Here is a 16,846-nt window from a genome sequence, read left to right as displayed (position 1 = left end):
TCATTTAGGTATTAGGTATACTCTAAACTATTGTAGGATTTTTGTTCAAACATTTTGATGTTTGCCATGTAGACTGTGTGATACACTGAAATCTGTAGCTGCCTGTGGGACGTACTCCCAGGTGGGGTATTGAGAGGCTCAAGAAGTGAACTGTTTTCTTCTGTGTGACTAGTTTCCTTCTCTACCACAAAGTACTGCTGTTATTATGTGTTATACTTTTAGAACAAATGTGTCTGATTTTAAAAGAAATGGTTCTTCTCTGTCATTACCAGAAACTAACAGTAAACAAACACATAATTTTCTTAGATTTACTCATTTTAATATTTTTTTAGTTTTCGAAAGACATTGTGTTAATTTTTTTTCTTTACAGTATTTATTTTTACAATCAATGATAATTTATTTTGCAATAGTGTATGGAGATTTGTGGAGATATATATTAAAATAGTTTTATCCGTTATGATTTTTTAATGTCTCTTTGTCTGAGAATATTGTAATTAATATTTTTAATAAATGTTTTTAGTGAAATAAAATTTATACAAAATGACTGAAAGATAAAATAATTTTCCATACATTTCATCTATGTATATTTTGTTTTTTCACCCTTTTCCAATTCAACAAAACAATAAAGGCATGGTATATTAACTAAAGCAAATCTATGTTCACTCTGATCAATAAATGTCATCACAGAAATTAAAGGAACATTAAAGACACATTCTTTTAAATTTCTGAATTGAATTTTTCTTGTTGGATATTCTTCATTTGATTCCATGATGGATGTGTTAGAGTGTGCCAAACTGTACAACAATGTAACATTGGGCTTACTGTCAATAAACATACACAATATTACACCATAAACATTAATTTGTTAATTATATTTTTCACCTATATTTTTTAACAAAGATACAAATGGAAAATTGACATAGAACGTGATGGATCTTAATTCCTGTTGATGTGAAATAGACAATACGGCAAATGTGATAAAAGTACACCTTCCGTTGTTGATTTCACCTGCTTTTTTCCCTATGTCAGAGTGTGGGACATCATATAATTATCATCTTGACGTGTATAACGCTCAGATTGTTATCACTCACAAATGATTAGTTTGATTAATTTAATGACAACAGCCAAAGCGCAGCAATGGAGAAGGTAGCCCGAGGCCATACTTCAAAGATGTGGTGGTGATGCTTGATTGGCGGACCGCAGAGCTAGTGTCATTTCACATATCAAAAGGAAAATATTTATGAATTTAACAATTTTACCTTGCATATGTGAGCACTAAATAGTTTCTCTAATGATCAGAAGATATCAAGAGATTGATGTTCCAAAACAAAATTGTTAATCAATGTCTCCGTGTTCGTATATTGTCTGTTAATATTGTTTTCCATAAATTACTGCTGAGTTTTTTCACACATGAATAATTTACTCTGAGTTTGTTGATTGTTCCCTGTTAATACATTGCCGTGATTTAATTTCAGCTAATACTCTAATTTAATATGTTCTTTTAATTTTAGTTAAAAGCTTTTGAAAACTTTAAATTTAATGATAATTTGGGAAGTGAAAAGAAAAGTTGTTTCTTATTTCAAATAAGAGATTAATAAATAAGCTGAGAAAACAAAACATGAAATAATTGTTTTGTAAACTGTATCTTCATCAAAACAGATTTCATTTCTAACATCTAAATAGATTCTTTGTTGTCACCACAATTTTTTTTTTCAATTTGTTAGAGTATCTAATTATATTTATCCTGTTTTGTTAAGGACAAATAATATTTATATTCATGTATGCATTTTGTTAATATTTTATATGTTTCATACCTGTTTTAGTTTTCCATATGATTTGTGTACAGATATGATTTAAGTAGTTGCAATTCGCCCTGCTAGAAAATTGACAAATAGTATATGCACCTGTTTCATGCGAAATTCATGTGCATTTCTACATTGGAGCATCTATTTAACATACAGATCTTTCTGAATGGATGATATGGTCCAAATGTGCATTTCTATTAGGCAGGGGTAACTTCATATTTGATATCATTACAAATGCAAATTGAAAATTACCCATTTAAGAGAATAATTTTCTTAATCTTTAAAACATACTTCATTACTCGTCTCATGTGTTTGTGTCTACAACTGAGTGGCTTTTATTTGTTGCCCATAATCCACATACCATATACACAAAGAATTGTTAGGTTTGTAACCTTACATTTCCAATAATTTATAAACGTATCCTTGAAAATACTGTCTTCAAGGAGTAGTACCAATAGAGACTATATAAGGTGGTTATTGACAAGGATTATGATATCATTAATGCATTTGAAATAAATTGCTTCTCCTCAACATAATTTGACGTGTTTGATAGAAATTATACCAAATGTTGACATCAGCTGTATTACCAGCATCAGGACTTATTAGCACTAGATCGGCTAAAAGTGTGTTTTGTATGAAATTATTTATCACAAATGGATATATAACCAACAATTAGTGCCATAACGGGCTTGATTACGATGAAAGAATCATTTGATAACAAAGTGCATATAGCAAGGCTAGATTGCCATTTTTTGTGTGTATTTATCTACATCTCATAACTGCTTTACCAAAACGTTAATTGAAGGCTTTGATTAAACTATATATATATGATTTGAGTGTATGCTCAATCTGTTTTTTACAATCTTTGTTTTGATACTGAACATGTTTATTCCGAGGAAATGAGATGTATCTTTTTCTACCACTGAGTGCTCCTGCAATGACCATTGTCTTTTCATATTTGTTGTAATAAATAATGTTTTCAGTATATTTTTAAAAGATCATCATAAAGTAAAATGACATTAAACAATATATCAGTAAAACACATTTAGGCAATTTTAAATACATAAACAAATATCTGTGACTGTATTTATTCTGTAAACTTATTTTCTATATGTAGCATTTTTGATATCAATATGTAGTATTTCTTAAAGAACCTATGTAACATTTCTATTCCTCTTTATATCCATAATAAATTCTAAAATATATACATGTTTGAATGTGTATTTTAAAAAATCCTCAATTGAGTTTTAAAATAATTTTTAAGTATATGAACCTTAGTTGCTAAACCGTTTCGAAACTAATTCCATTTTTTGTATAAAAGCCATATATCATACCAACTGTTGACTAACTGCCATCCACACACCATTTAATACCTTACTGAAAAAAGATCAGTGATGAATTTAGTGATAGTGAAGATTAATTTTATAGCTCAACTTAAAGAATAGTTTATCAGAATTAGTCCCAGATTTCCATCATTTTGAGACATTAATCCTCAGAATGATTAGAAAGTATAAAATTAACTGATGTACGATTGGATCATTGAAAGTGATATGGCTTATTCAGTTTCCACATGGTTTACAGCTCATGGATGTGATTTATGCAAATGACAATGGGTATCAATGCTTGTCTGTGTCACTCAATCAAGTAAGACGCTTAGACCATTGTGGGTTTGGGGACAAGTCCGGGCTTTGTCTCTCCAGGAACAAAGGTTGATTTTGCTGTTGATTTGTGGTTCGTTCAGTTCTCTCTCTTACATGTTGTAATTGCCGGGATAAAGTAATCATCTTATTCAGGTAATCGTTTCTCTGCAGTGAAACTGGCTGCTGCAGTGTGTCATCAATAGCAAATGTCAATCTTGGAATCAGGCTGTCGTCAATTGCACTTACCTGCTGAGGTCACACTTTGTTGACATAACATTCCATCCATGTGCATTTCATGGCATGCTGGCAAATGATGGAGGGATTGTAACATATGTGCTCTTTCAACACATCTGTTTTGTGATCTTTGCTACTTTTCTGTTGAAAAACCAGCTCAGGCTATAATTACATATCCTTTTCAAAATTTTGTTTGCATTTTGCCGAGACTATGATGCAATGATGCAATGATGCAATGATGATGATGATGATCTAACAACCTTATGAGGTTAAGATATTAAACCAGTCCATTGGTTGTCAGTTCACTGCCAACCAAAATGTTAGCATCATTAGTGGTGGATAGTAGATATTTACTGTCCTGAGTAAGATTATTTCCGCTGCTGATGCTTGTCAGTTTCTGTAGTGCAGATAGATACGGGATAAAACAGGTGCTGATCTCATAATCCTTGCCCCAGGCTTGGGCAGAGGAAAGAAACACTCATCTCCCATAGCAGGATCAAACCGCACTGACACCTGCTGACACCTGTGACACCTGCTGACATTGTGCTGATATCTTGATGTGTTCATCATGGTGCAACCGTGAAGATCCGGGTAAGAAATGGTCTTCAGCAACCCATACTTGCTGTACAAGGTGACTGTGCTTGTTGCACGAGGCAACTAACGGGATCTGGTGGTCAGGCTCGCTGACTTGGTTGATGCATGTCATCGTATCCCAATTGCATAGATGAATGCTCATGATGCGACTCGATTATTTACAGACAGCCATCTATTAGCTGGAATATTTCTGAGTGCGGCATTAAACAACAAACAAACAAATCATGATGGTGTTGTTATCATTATGTATGTTTGTGATGACACAGCTATAATGATGTGTGCCTAATGGCGATGGGGTAGCCTAGTGGTTAAAGCGTTCGCTCATCACGCTGCAGACCCGGGTTCGATTCCCCACCGTGATATTGCTGGAATATTGCTAAACGTGGCGTAAAATCATACTCACTTACTCACAAGGGCATTACTTTTCTATCATGCTGGGTGGTCATGATGGTGTTGATAGCATGCTTGTTGTTCATGGTGGTCAGATGACAGTTTCATGACACCAACTCTCACATGAAGAGAGCTGTTCTGCCTCCTACTGTACCGTTATCACCACAGACCAGCCGGATGGACAGTCTGTGTGTTGTTGGTTGAACACATAGCATTACCCCACACTCAAGGATGGAGGGGTTATTTGTGGGTGCAGGCTATGGTTGACAAAGACTGACATGTCCCCGCTCCTGGAGCTGACCACTGGTTCCTGCTGCACACACTTATACCACCCCATATGCCACCGGCAGCCAACACTTTTCTCACTTTCCAGAGAGTATTATATTTCATAACAAAAGGATCAACTTGACCCAGAATGTTCTTGATTAGATTGTTGCCATAGATTCTCATTGTGAATGTCTTGGAAAGTTCATTAATGTGATTGGTCTGTCTGTACTAGCAATGCCTGACTGTGTGCAGGTGAAACATGTTGATTCTCAGCCAAGCTTGATTTTCTCACTATATACGATGGCACACCAGTAGGCTGCCAGTGTCATATCAGTAGGCTGCCAGTGTCATGTCAATAGGCAGGTAGTGTCATGTCTGTAGGCTGCAGTGTCATGTCAGTAGGCAGGTAGTGTCATGTCAGTAGGCAGCAGTGTCATGTCAGTAGGCAGATAGTGTCATGTCAGTAGGCAGCAGTGTCCTGTCAGTAGGCAGCAGTGTCATGTCACTAGGCTGTCAGTAGGCAGTTAGTGTCATGTCTGTAGGCTGCAGTGTCATGTCAGTAGGCAGGTAGTGTCATGTTAGTAGGCAGCAGTGTCATGTCAGTAGGCAGATAGTGTCATGTCAGTAGGCAGCAGTTTCATGTCAGTAGGCAGCAGTGTCATGTCATTAGGCTGTCAGTAGGCAGTTAGTGTCATGTCAGCACAAAATTGGTGTTGATCATCAGGTCATGTCTGTTTCATGTCAGTATGTAGTGTAGCATGACCATCCTAAGGACTATGTAGTGTTCATGTCAGTTTTAGTTGTGATAGTAAGCGTCATGTTGATATCACATGAGGATCATGTCAGTGTTCCACCCTCTTCCTCTACATGCACCACAGCCCCACTCAATCCCACCTAGCCCCACCTAGCCCCACCACAGCCCCACTCAATCCCACCTAGCCCCACCTAGCCCCACCACAGCCCCACTCAATCCCACCTAGCCCCACCTAGCCCCACCACAGCCCCACTCAGCCCCACCACAGCCCCACTCAATCCCACTCATCATCAGATGAGCACTTCCAAAGTTCTGCAAAAGGCCATATTTCATTAATATGATTGGCACATATCCTAAGAGGCTGTCATGTGAATGTGTGTCGGATGTAATGGACAATTGTCAATTTCAGTTGGCTTTGTAAAACTGCTGGTCTGTTGATCTAATAGAAAGGAGTTTACCATGCCTGGACAGACCACAATGAGCTTACCTAGGTTCATGGATCGGCAGCACAAGGTCACAACAAATACGTCCTCGAGACGTCATTAGCGTTGTGACCACTCGACTGTGGTATTGCTATGTAGACCATGAAATCAATTCTTTTCGCAATATTACAGACATTCAGTGACTTTTCAGATCACTTTGTAAAGTGCATGTAAGGCAAAAGAATTGTTCGGAAATCAAGCAATAAAAGAGGCCTTGCTCAGTTGGCTGCATTCATCCAGCCTGTAGCTTCAGGTCTAAACAAATCCCTCCCACCACTGCTTGCATCCCCACTCCCTACCACTCAGTTTGTCAGTGACACATATTTAAACAAGGAAAGAGTGTTTACTTTTAGACCTGACCAATTTTCATTCTTGATTTGCCATAATATCTGCAACAAAGAAAATTTGGGAAAAATTCACTTGGGAGAAATGTTTTCTTCAAACCTCTGCTTGTTGATATTGTTGCTTTAGTTCTTATGTTAATTTTTTAAAGAAAAAAAGCAATTAGCCTTAAAAACAAATGCATGATAAACATCCTATATTTGTATATTATTAACTGTTCATTTCTAATTTTCTGTGAAATTAACCACTTTTTTAAAACTATTTTTTTATTTCTTAGGATAGAAATATACATAAGATGTAATACAATTTATAATTAATGTACATCTACCCTGCTTTAGTAGGAATTGTTGAAAGAAATGAATTTTGTCATGAAAATCCCCACATTTGTGAGACTTGAATTGTTAGCTCACCTGAATGGAAGGTATATGTAGGCCAAGCTCCTGCTGCATCGTCCAGTCAGCATCTGTTGACTGCTGGAAACATTTTCATTGTCTTATCGGCTTCAGATCCCTATGCACAACTCCAATGGTAGGCTTTATTAGGAACTGTTATCCCTCACTGTTGTGGTCAGCACTTACAGGGCCCTATTCTGACCTGGAAGCCCCACGGGCTCACAGATATTTGTCTCTCAGGTCCTCTATTAAAGACATGTTTACATATGTTTCAGTGGCCTGTGCTAGAACATAAATTGTAATACAGCTTTGTAGATGAATATTTATTTTACACAAGCTCCTCAATCCCCACTTGAAAATGTTTTATTTTCCATCACAATATACATTATAATGGTAAATACTGCCTGAAACAATATGACACATCGGACAAATTTCTGTTCCTCTCTGTTACTATAGAACCACTCAAATGAATTGCTCTAAATAACCCTCCCTGCGATCAACAACAGGCGTGCAATCAATCATGGCTTAACCAACGTCTATTTCCATAGATTTCAGTTGATAGGGCATCTCTGTACACCAACCATGACAATATTATCATGTCAATTTCAACATGCAGCTACTGAAATCTACAAGCTTCACAAGGGGAAATCAATACAAGCAAATCACCTGAAATGTTTATTTCATTCAAATCTAAAAGTGACCTTTGATGACCCCTGATTTTACAGTGTAGTGGACATGGGTTCATCAATTGTTTGGGATGAAAAAATGATATGATAGGAGATAGACTTGGCTTAATCACAATATGAGATTAATTTACAGACCCAAGGCTATAGGTGCAGCTTTGAGGCCAGGTGGAGTTTAACTGGGACACAAGTACATTGTATGGCAACCATTTTGTTCTTGTTTTTGCTTCTAGCTGAGATCTGATTTCTATGAGACATGGCAGTCCAGGTTGGGTGTAGATGTCGTGTACGGTCTACACAGAACCTTAACTAAATGGATTTCATTTTGTCAGTTAACACCGGTGGGCATTTAGGTAGCACTGGTGTTAATTATGCCTCTCTTGATTCTCACAGATTTTGAGGTCATATGACAATATATACTTGAATATTTTCAAATTTGAAAATAATATACAATTATCAAATCAAATTTGAGTCTTGTACTTTAAACATATCCAGTATATATATATATATGTATTATGAATTAAAACAATATGCTGTAAATATCTTGTATATCTTTATTATGCATGTATACTATACATGTGTTGTATATACATCATGCATATCTGTGCATGCAATCCTGTAGACATGAGTTGACCTAGTGTTCATCACGTCTCTACATAGGTATATGATATACTCTACGTTTCTCCAAGCGGTGTTGACATCTATACCCAGTGTACAAGAGTATTCAATAAGTGTTGGGGCCTAACACTCATTCACAGATTATATGTCAAACACTCAACTGATAGTCCACAGTTACACGGCCATTCCAAATTCTAAAATTCAAGGTCAAACTGTATTCAGTAATATAATACATATTTAAGAGAAAGTATAAATTCATACTAGTAATATATTAATATTGATATTGACTAATGGCTTGTATGATCTCCTATTTCACTGTGCACATTGATAGTTGTTTCCTTTTTAATTTGTAAAAAACACTTTGTTTAATGATCGTCTTTTCCTGTGGCCTTTACAGGACAGTTGATAGTGGAAAACACTAATAAACTGAACAGTTCTAATACATCATATTTTCATGATATAAGAACTGATTTTAGAACTGATATTTGTATAACTCAATTTTAGCACTCCCTGTAATGATCAAATCAAACAACCTCCAGGCTAAATTTGAGCAATTTTCCAGCTTTTTCTTTTAAAAATATGATAATTAAATTGATGATGAAGACAAGATTGTTTACACTGAGGCGGAAGTCATCCTCAATGGCAGTTTTTGAGGGAGCCGACCAACCCTTGCGCTAGCCATTGTCGGGGCGTACAGGCTTTTTTCACGCCCAGGGCCATCAATACAAGCAGTTCATGTGGAAATTATATGGGGTCGGGGTCTCCCGCCCCCCGCCCATACGGCTTACAACCAGGGAAAATTGTAGGATGGTGGACCATCACCTGTCTCTAGAGACTCAGACTTTAAATGGCAGATTGGGATATTTTATAATGGAATAATGGGAAGATTTGAGTAAAATATCATTGGAAATGTTTGAGCCTCATTTTTCAGATGCCATAAGGTCTGTGTCAGCAGAGCTTTTGTGTTGTTGGAATAGGCTGAGGGGAAATATATCTTTTATTGTCCAAGGGTGTATTTTTTTTTCATTTTATTGTCATCATAAGTCATTTATCAAATAGAGGAAATGGGAAATAAACTGTATGCAGTTGAAAAATGGTATAAGTGAGTTTTATTGTAAAATCTCATACATGAACAAAGAAATGGTTTCAAGAAAAATATTATTGCTGATGAGATGGTTATTTTTTAAATCATTTACCTATTTAGTATATGTATAACAAGTGACCTTCTACTTTGCCATTTTAAGACTACTGTTGAAAAACCTATAATCCAGCCATGTTTCATAATACAGGACTTGACATTTATCCAAATAATCAAAAGTAATAGGATATACTGGTAGTGTGATTTTCCAAATTTTAAGTTTCCCACTAAACATGTCTCAATTTTCTTTATTACGTTTGTCATTTAAAATTATGCACAAACTTGTTAAAACAAACTGCTGTTGTAAAATTTCATTTTCTGTTTTTGTCTCAATTCTATTTACAAAGAAAATATAAATTAACACTGACAGAAATCTGCCATTTGAACATGAACTACCTGACATGTGTTTTAGCACCAAGGAGATCTTTATACTTACACAGGAAGCCATCTACCTCATCCTCTAAATCCCCTTGACACATATCCCCCAAAATCATCCCCCAAATTCCCCTCAATCTAGTTGCAGGGTGTGTTTGTGGTGAGCCTCACCTGTGCTGTACCGGGCAGACGTATCCTGTCCACATTTCACTGCTAACAAATCCCTGGACCTCATTTTGGTCTTTGCCTTTGACACTTGTCCCCTGACTTGAGTGTGGAGCCCTATATTACTGTCTTATCTGTTGTGAAGGTCATATTAACTAGCTTATACTTATGTTGTATTTTTGGTTTACTGGAATGTCAACTGGAGCTCTTGGGTAGAGGGGTTTTGGTAATGTGGTTTGATGTCGAGTAGTTCATCTCATCTTCCCAAGGGAGTTAACTGACTTTCATGGTCCAGTTTCCTCACTTGCTGAACTAGGCTAGAATTTTGCTCCTTGATCATAGCGCCACAAGTGGCTATTACGAGTTATGTCCCTTCTATGTCCCTCCCACTGACCAATCAGATTCCACATCACATCACTTACATTTGCGTCAAACAAAATGGCAGCTCCCTGTCAAGACGATCTGATAGATAATCAAGATCTATTTTGTCATAAAACATGTTTTTCCTTGCGAAGTTTATCAAATTACTTGATTAAAAACATGAATAGAATTGGAAAATATCTGTCAACACCAAGTTGCTATCAACAGAAATCTGCATGGCACTTACAAACCAGATGTCGAGTTTGCTGCAAGATGTTGATTGGACTATGCATCAACTCTATATACGTCTTTGGTCCAGCCAATATAGAACTCAGGAATTTCAGCCAATTTCGGCAAGGGTGGAAACTTGACTGTAATAGTCAGTTATTTCCCTTGCCAGGGGAAGATAGTAGTTTACTTGAGTTTGAGGATATGTCAACATAATTTTCACACTTATTTAGCTATTTTGTCACATTATTCAACACACAAGTGAGTAACAAGACCACCTACTTGAAGAACCCCTTTGATTCATGTGTACCTTCTAACCCTCCAAGTCAACCTTTTCCTCACATGACACCTTATTCTTAGCAGCAGCCCTTATCAGCAGCAGCAGCAGCATCAGTGCATTCATATATGGCTGGGGAAGCCCTGCACAACTGTCATGAAAATTGACAGACTTTCTACATGTTCATTTGATTGACACACATCACAGATGTGACATAACATAAATATAATTGATTTACAATTGAATTTGATGTTCTCCTTAATTACCGGCTGATTAAATATTCATAATTTGATTGTCTCTACATGTGTCCTCTCTGTGTTAGTTTCAGAGATTACACTTGCACATCAGCAGTGAATGACAGGTTTTTTCTATAGTTAATAATTCATTTACTAATGATAGCCAGCCCTTTATCAATCACCTGTGGAGGAGTCACCCTGGTTTGTGTAAATATTACCCAATAAACATGCTTTAAGGCTAATGAATTAGCATTTTGCATCGGAATATCATTTCTGCTTTTAAATATTTATTTTAATTAAAGTTTCAAGTTTTATGAAACAAATGGAATTTCACTCTATGTTGTGGTAGTTCAATATAATTGTTTCGATGAGCATTACAAGAACAAGGAAATATCTTCCACAGAATGCTCTGTTAAATAGCATGCATTCAGCATCACTCAAGCTTAAACTGTTATTGATGTTTTTTGTGAACAGGAACAGAAAGTGATTTTTAGGGCATTCATGCATGAAAATTAAATTATACCAAACTGCTGACAAACTAAACAGACATAAAGAGTAATAGAGCTTCAGAACTGTGAAGACATGTTTACAAGGTGCAGCTGCTCTGTATTGGGCTGAGTATGTGTTCATGTTAAAGAAAGTTTATGTTTTACCTTCAAGGATTGAGTAGATGGTAAATTCCATTAAGGTTTGAGTTTGTTTACTTAAAAAACAGAAGGTATGATTACTCTCTGGTGATATGGACATTAGAATAGGGAAGACACTTATGGAAGAACAGTGTTATTCCAAAGTCAATGACGACATCACACACGAAATTGACATGTTTTATATCTCTTGGGATTCTGATATCTGGATGATATTTCATTTGTATCTCTACTATAACTTGATGTTAATCTGAAACTCATTTTGTGTTTTATCCCTAAGATAGTGTCATAATGATTGCTGAAAAAGTAAATATAAGATCTCATCTTTGGTTTGTCAGAAATCGCTTCGCTGCTTCAATGATGCTTTCAGTCGTCAGTTTCATCTCAGGAAATACAATCACAGGTTGTTGACGAACTGATTCTTGCTCGTCGTTTGTCTAATTATCAAAGTGGTCTCATTCTATTAATTTTTGTTTGCTGATGGTATCTTGATGATTTTTTTATAAGTTGTCTCGATGAATGTTTAATATTTGGTCATGTTGGCAGTGGAAATGTGTCGTCTCTTCATGTCAATAGACTCACTGAGCCAGGGCTTATATCAGCAATGCTGGTTTTGCACTTAAATCGAGTTGTCAATTGCACTTTGGTTTGTGTACATTGATCATGGCCAGTTATTTAACTGTTTGATTGCATTGATCAGTTGGGATGTCTGTTTCACTCACAATCAAAGTCAGGCTGATTCATGAAATATACAGTGATCTGTCGCTGATTTCATGATTTTGACAATTTGACAGCTGATATTGACATTGCTGTTATTTTACACTTTGTGTATTTATATACAGCCTTTCTTCTATAAAACAGAATCAAAAATGCAAAAAATTGTTTATTTATATACATTCTTATAAACTGTATCTAGAATGCCTTATCAAGCAAAAATATACTTTAGTTCTATTTTTGACTGATATTTCGTCTGTGATCGGAGATTGATGTTGACATATAAAGAATAGACAATTCAACCATACCTACCTAGTACACAATGGGCATGTATCTTCAGTAATTGTATCAAGTTTTCTGCTCATGTTTGTGATTAATTGTTCATGGGTCAATGGACATTTTAGCCAAGCAACACTTGAAAAATTGTAATTGTTTGTGCCCAAATAGCTCATGATAGTTAGAAGTGGCGTGTACCTAGAGAATTGTGTCTTAAGAATCAAGAGACGTCCCATGTGACAGAAATTGGATAAACAACTTTCCATTATTCGTATATGTTAAAGTCACATTCCCACCATTCCATCCAAATCTGATATGAATACTTTGTATTTTATATAATTATACAGTAATCCCCCCAAATTATTTTTGTTAATAACTATTTGCCTGTGTCTCCCAGCATGCCTCACACAGGAAATGATGGCAGGCTAGCCTGCTGATGGTTTTCTATGGCCCACTCTTCTCATGCTGCTGCCATTAACGGCCCGTGTCATAAAAGAACTAATAATAGTTAACCTACAAGTTTGCCTTTTGGTGCTGAAGTCTTGGTGACCATTATAGCCCCTGCCGACTGGTGCCGGAAGTTGTTAGAGAGATGCGATGGTTAGGAGACGCAGTTAAATGATGTCTCGTACACGATCCCAGCATACTGGATTTCAAACCTCAGGATGGACAAAACCTAACTGTGTTTAGAATTTCATCTGAACTATGTTTTTACTTAAAAATCGTAACTTACAGCTTTATTGTCCTGTAATTCAACACTGAAACAAGCAAATCTTACATTTGAATACTCTTAATATAACAGATTTGATATATGTCCCACTTTTATATGTCATGGTTATCCTTTTAACTTGCATGATTGCAGGCATGGCTGTCAAAACAGTTTTGACTCCATCATCTAAGAACATAACACAATCTGCATTTCCTGCAGTAGAACCACAAGACATGACACAATCTGCATTTCCTGCAGTAGAACCACGAGACATGACACAATCTGCATTTCCTGCAGTAAAACCACAAGACATGACACAATCTGCATTTCCTGCAGTAGAACCACAAGACATGACACAATCTGCATTTCCTGCAGTAGAACCACGAGACATGACACAATCTGCATTTCCTGCAGTAAAACCACAAGACATGACACAATCTGCATTTCCTGCAGAAGGACCACGAGACATGACACAATCTGCATTTCCTGCAGTAGGACCACAAGACATGACACAATCTGCATTTCCTGCAGAAGGACCACGAGACATGACACAATCTGCATTTCCTGCAGTAGAACCACAAGACATGACACAATCTGCATTTCCTGCAGTAGAACCACGAGACATGACACAATCTGCATTTCCTGTAGAAGAACCACGAGACATGACACAATCTGCATTTCCTGCAGTAAAACCACAAGACATGACACAATCTGCATTTCCTGCAGTAGAACCACAAGACATGACACAATCTGCATTTCCTGCAGAAGGACCACGAGACATGACAATCTGCATTTCCTGCAGTAGAACCACAAGACATGACACAATCTGCATTTCCTGCAGTAGAACCACAAGACATGACACAATCTGCATTTCCTGCAGTAGAACCACAAGACATGACACAATCTGCATTTCCTGCAGTAGAACCACAAGACATGACACAATCTGCATGTCCTGCAGTAGGACCATGAGACATGACTGCATAGTGTCACAATCTGATGTCTGTGTCACCCACAGTTCAAAGCCACTGATGAAATCCTAGAAAGGAAAGGAATCAATAGTCCAGTTTGATGTTTTGAAATGAAATGCCTCATTAGATTCTCTATTACTTTATTTTAAATCCAGCACTCTCTTTTTACAAGAAGTGATTGAAAAAAGTACAAATTTCTAAAATCCTTAATTTATAGAAATTATGACAGTAGCCACTTATTGACAGAAATACATGATACAAAGAGTTGTTTTTGTATCTTGAATTCTACATTCATATTTTACAAAAAATGATGCTGTTTCTTTGAAGCTAGAGTTGTCTCCTCTATACACTTAAGTGAGATTGACGTTAAGCCCACTTGAGCGCCATCTAGTGTTAGCGCAGCCAGGTTAAATCTCTTGTCTTCTCCAACAACACTTAGCATTGTTGTTTGCCTTCTCTCAGGGTGTTGTGTGTTTAGAGGAGACGTTGTTAGCAGTACTGAAGGAGGCCACTTGAAACAATCTCCAGCCGTTCAATCTGTGGTTGTATGGTGTTGTATCATGTGACAATATAATATTTCATACAAATATAATTATATCTGTACAAAGATGCTATTTGAATGTTTGAAGGTGCTTTTTGTACTGAAAGTATGCCATCTGTGTTAGGCATTGTTGTATGATTTGTAGTGATATCACTATATGTCCTTTATACAGTATTATCATTGTAGGACCAAGTGTGTCTGTATCACCATGTTACATAATACTAACAGTAATATTAGTTAAAAAGTATGAACGTGTTATTAAAACAAAAAAGAAAAAGACCCTAGGACAGGTTGACAGATACAAAATAATACTATTTAAGAAACTTCTTTCACATGATCAAGTGCCAGAGAGTGCACTGACAAATCCAAGTTCACATCCTATGAAAATCCCTCTCTTTTTTAAAATGAGTAAATCACAGTTTTCTCAATCGTAAACCCATCAGATTTCCATCTGAGGAAGCCTAATTTATAGGTAGAAGTTTTTGATGTATAAAAATGATACCACAAAGAGTTACTCAACGACAACTGTCCCTTTGTCCAGAGTTCAAATCATTTAATTCCAGTTTTGTAGTCACATATTGTACTGTGAGCCCTGGCTTGTGTGCAGTAATTGTAAAGAGATAAACCTAACCAGCGTATAATCAAGCACTGTCAGCTAACCAGTAGTTTGTTAACTCCGTATCTTGAGTAAATGATGCGTTACATCATGGCCACAGAGTCTCTGCCCCAGACACTGGGAGCTCCTCTGGCTTAATTGCCGTAAAAGTCACATGCTGGGAGTTTATCAAAATGTTGATGGATGACGCGATGGGCACTCGAAGTTACGGAACTCCCAGAATGCTCTGTTGGGTCCCATCTGTCCATGATTGTTGCGCCCTTAAATAAAGAAACCCTCCAAAGCTTAGCGACAGATGCATTATGCAAAATGACAATGCTCGGACGTTCATAATGAGATCCTAATCGTACCATCTCCCGGAGGAGTGAGTAGTGGTTGGGGATACAATACACGAATCTCTTACAAATTAAGCCATTCACAATCTAATTCCCAATTAAAAAGGTCTGTGTTGAATATAGTTACAGAACTATGACAGCTGCCCTTGCAACCTGACTATTGGGACTGTTGTAGCAGTGAGCGATGTTCGGAGGCAAATGTTTCTGTGTATGTTCTGAGTTCGTGATTTCTCTACGTGCTAATGAAACATTAAACCATGTTAGCTGCTTGAGGCAACGTCATTGAAACAATGCCACGTCAATAGTGGCGGCAAATGCCAAAGACATAAACGCTGTACACTGTTACGTTATCCCCAATGGCGTATGCTCTCAGTGACCGGGGCACTTTTAACATGCATCGCGGGATTGAGACAAACAAATGATCAAAATCGCGATTCCATTAAAGCCCACAGACTTTGATCTCTCTAATGACTCTGCCCTGGACATGATTTTAACGGGATCATTGTGACACCTATATTGTTCCTGTTGTATGCCCCACTCAGTGGGAGCCTCACTTTGGATTGACCGAATCAAAGGAGAACATTAAACCCACTCATAAACTTTTCATAGAACAATCTCATTGATTTTGACATCACAGACAAATTTTATCTTTGAAATATACCTTTAAGATGGTTTTCTCTTGAATCTGTTGTGCTACAAGTCTGTATGCAAGTGTTTCACTGTGTAATTTCAAGATGGTGGTGTCATTCGTAACTGGAGTCTTGCATGGGAGGATTCAATTGAAACAAGATTTTTATGTCTTATGAATGTTGTTCATAGATATTGGAATGGAAATATTTTGTACGTTGGCAAATTATGACATGATTACATGCAATTGACTGTTAGTAGCATCAGCCAGTAGTCAACATCTAGTTTGAAGACATATGAAGCATTTTGCAGTTAATGTTTAATGATAGAAATTGCATCTACTCATAAATTTTGGAAAGAAGTTTCACTATTTTGATAAATAAATGTCAACTACAAAAATATCAGAATCCATGTTTCTACAATCCAGGAACTAGTT

The 16,846-nt window shown here is 36.7% G+C and overlaps 1 protein-coding gene across 1 annotated transcript in view; it reads left to right on the top strand.

The window, feature by feature from the left end:
• Window positions 1–16,846, top strand: part of LOC125373355 (aryl hydrocarbon receptor-like) — a 56,580-nt gene that overhangs the window by 965 nt on the left and 38,769 nt on the right. The gene's annotated exons all lie outside the window — the stretch shown is intronic.

This window comes from Haliotis rufescens, unplaced genomic scaffold, assembly GCF_023055435.1.
Source record: "Haliotis rufescens isolate VD_foot unplaced genomic scaffold, xgHalRufe1.0.p SCAF_5, whole genome shotgun sequence".
Classification (NCBI taxonomy): Eukaryota; Metazoa; Mollusca; class Gastropoda; order Lepetellida; family Haliotidae; genus Haliotis; species Haliotis rufescens.
This window is presented reverse-complemented; position numbering and strand designations above follow the sequence as displayed.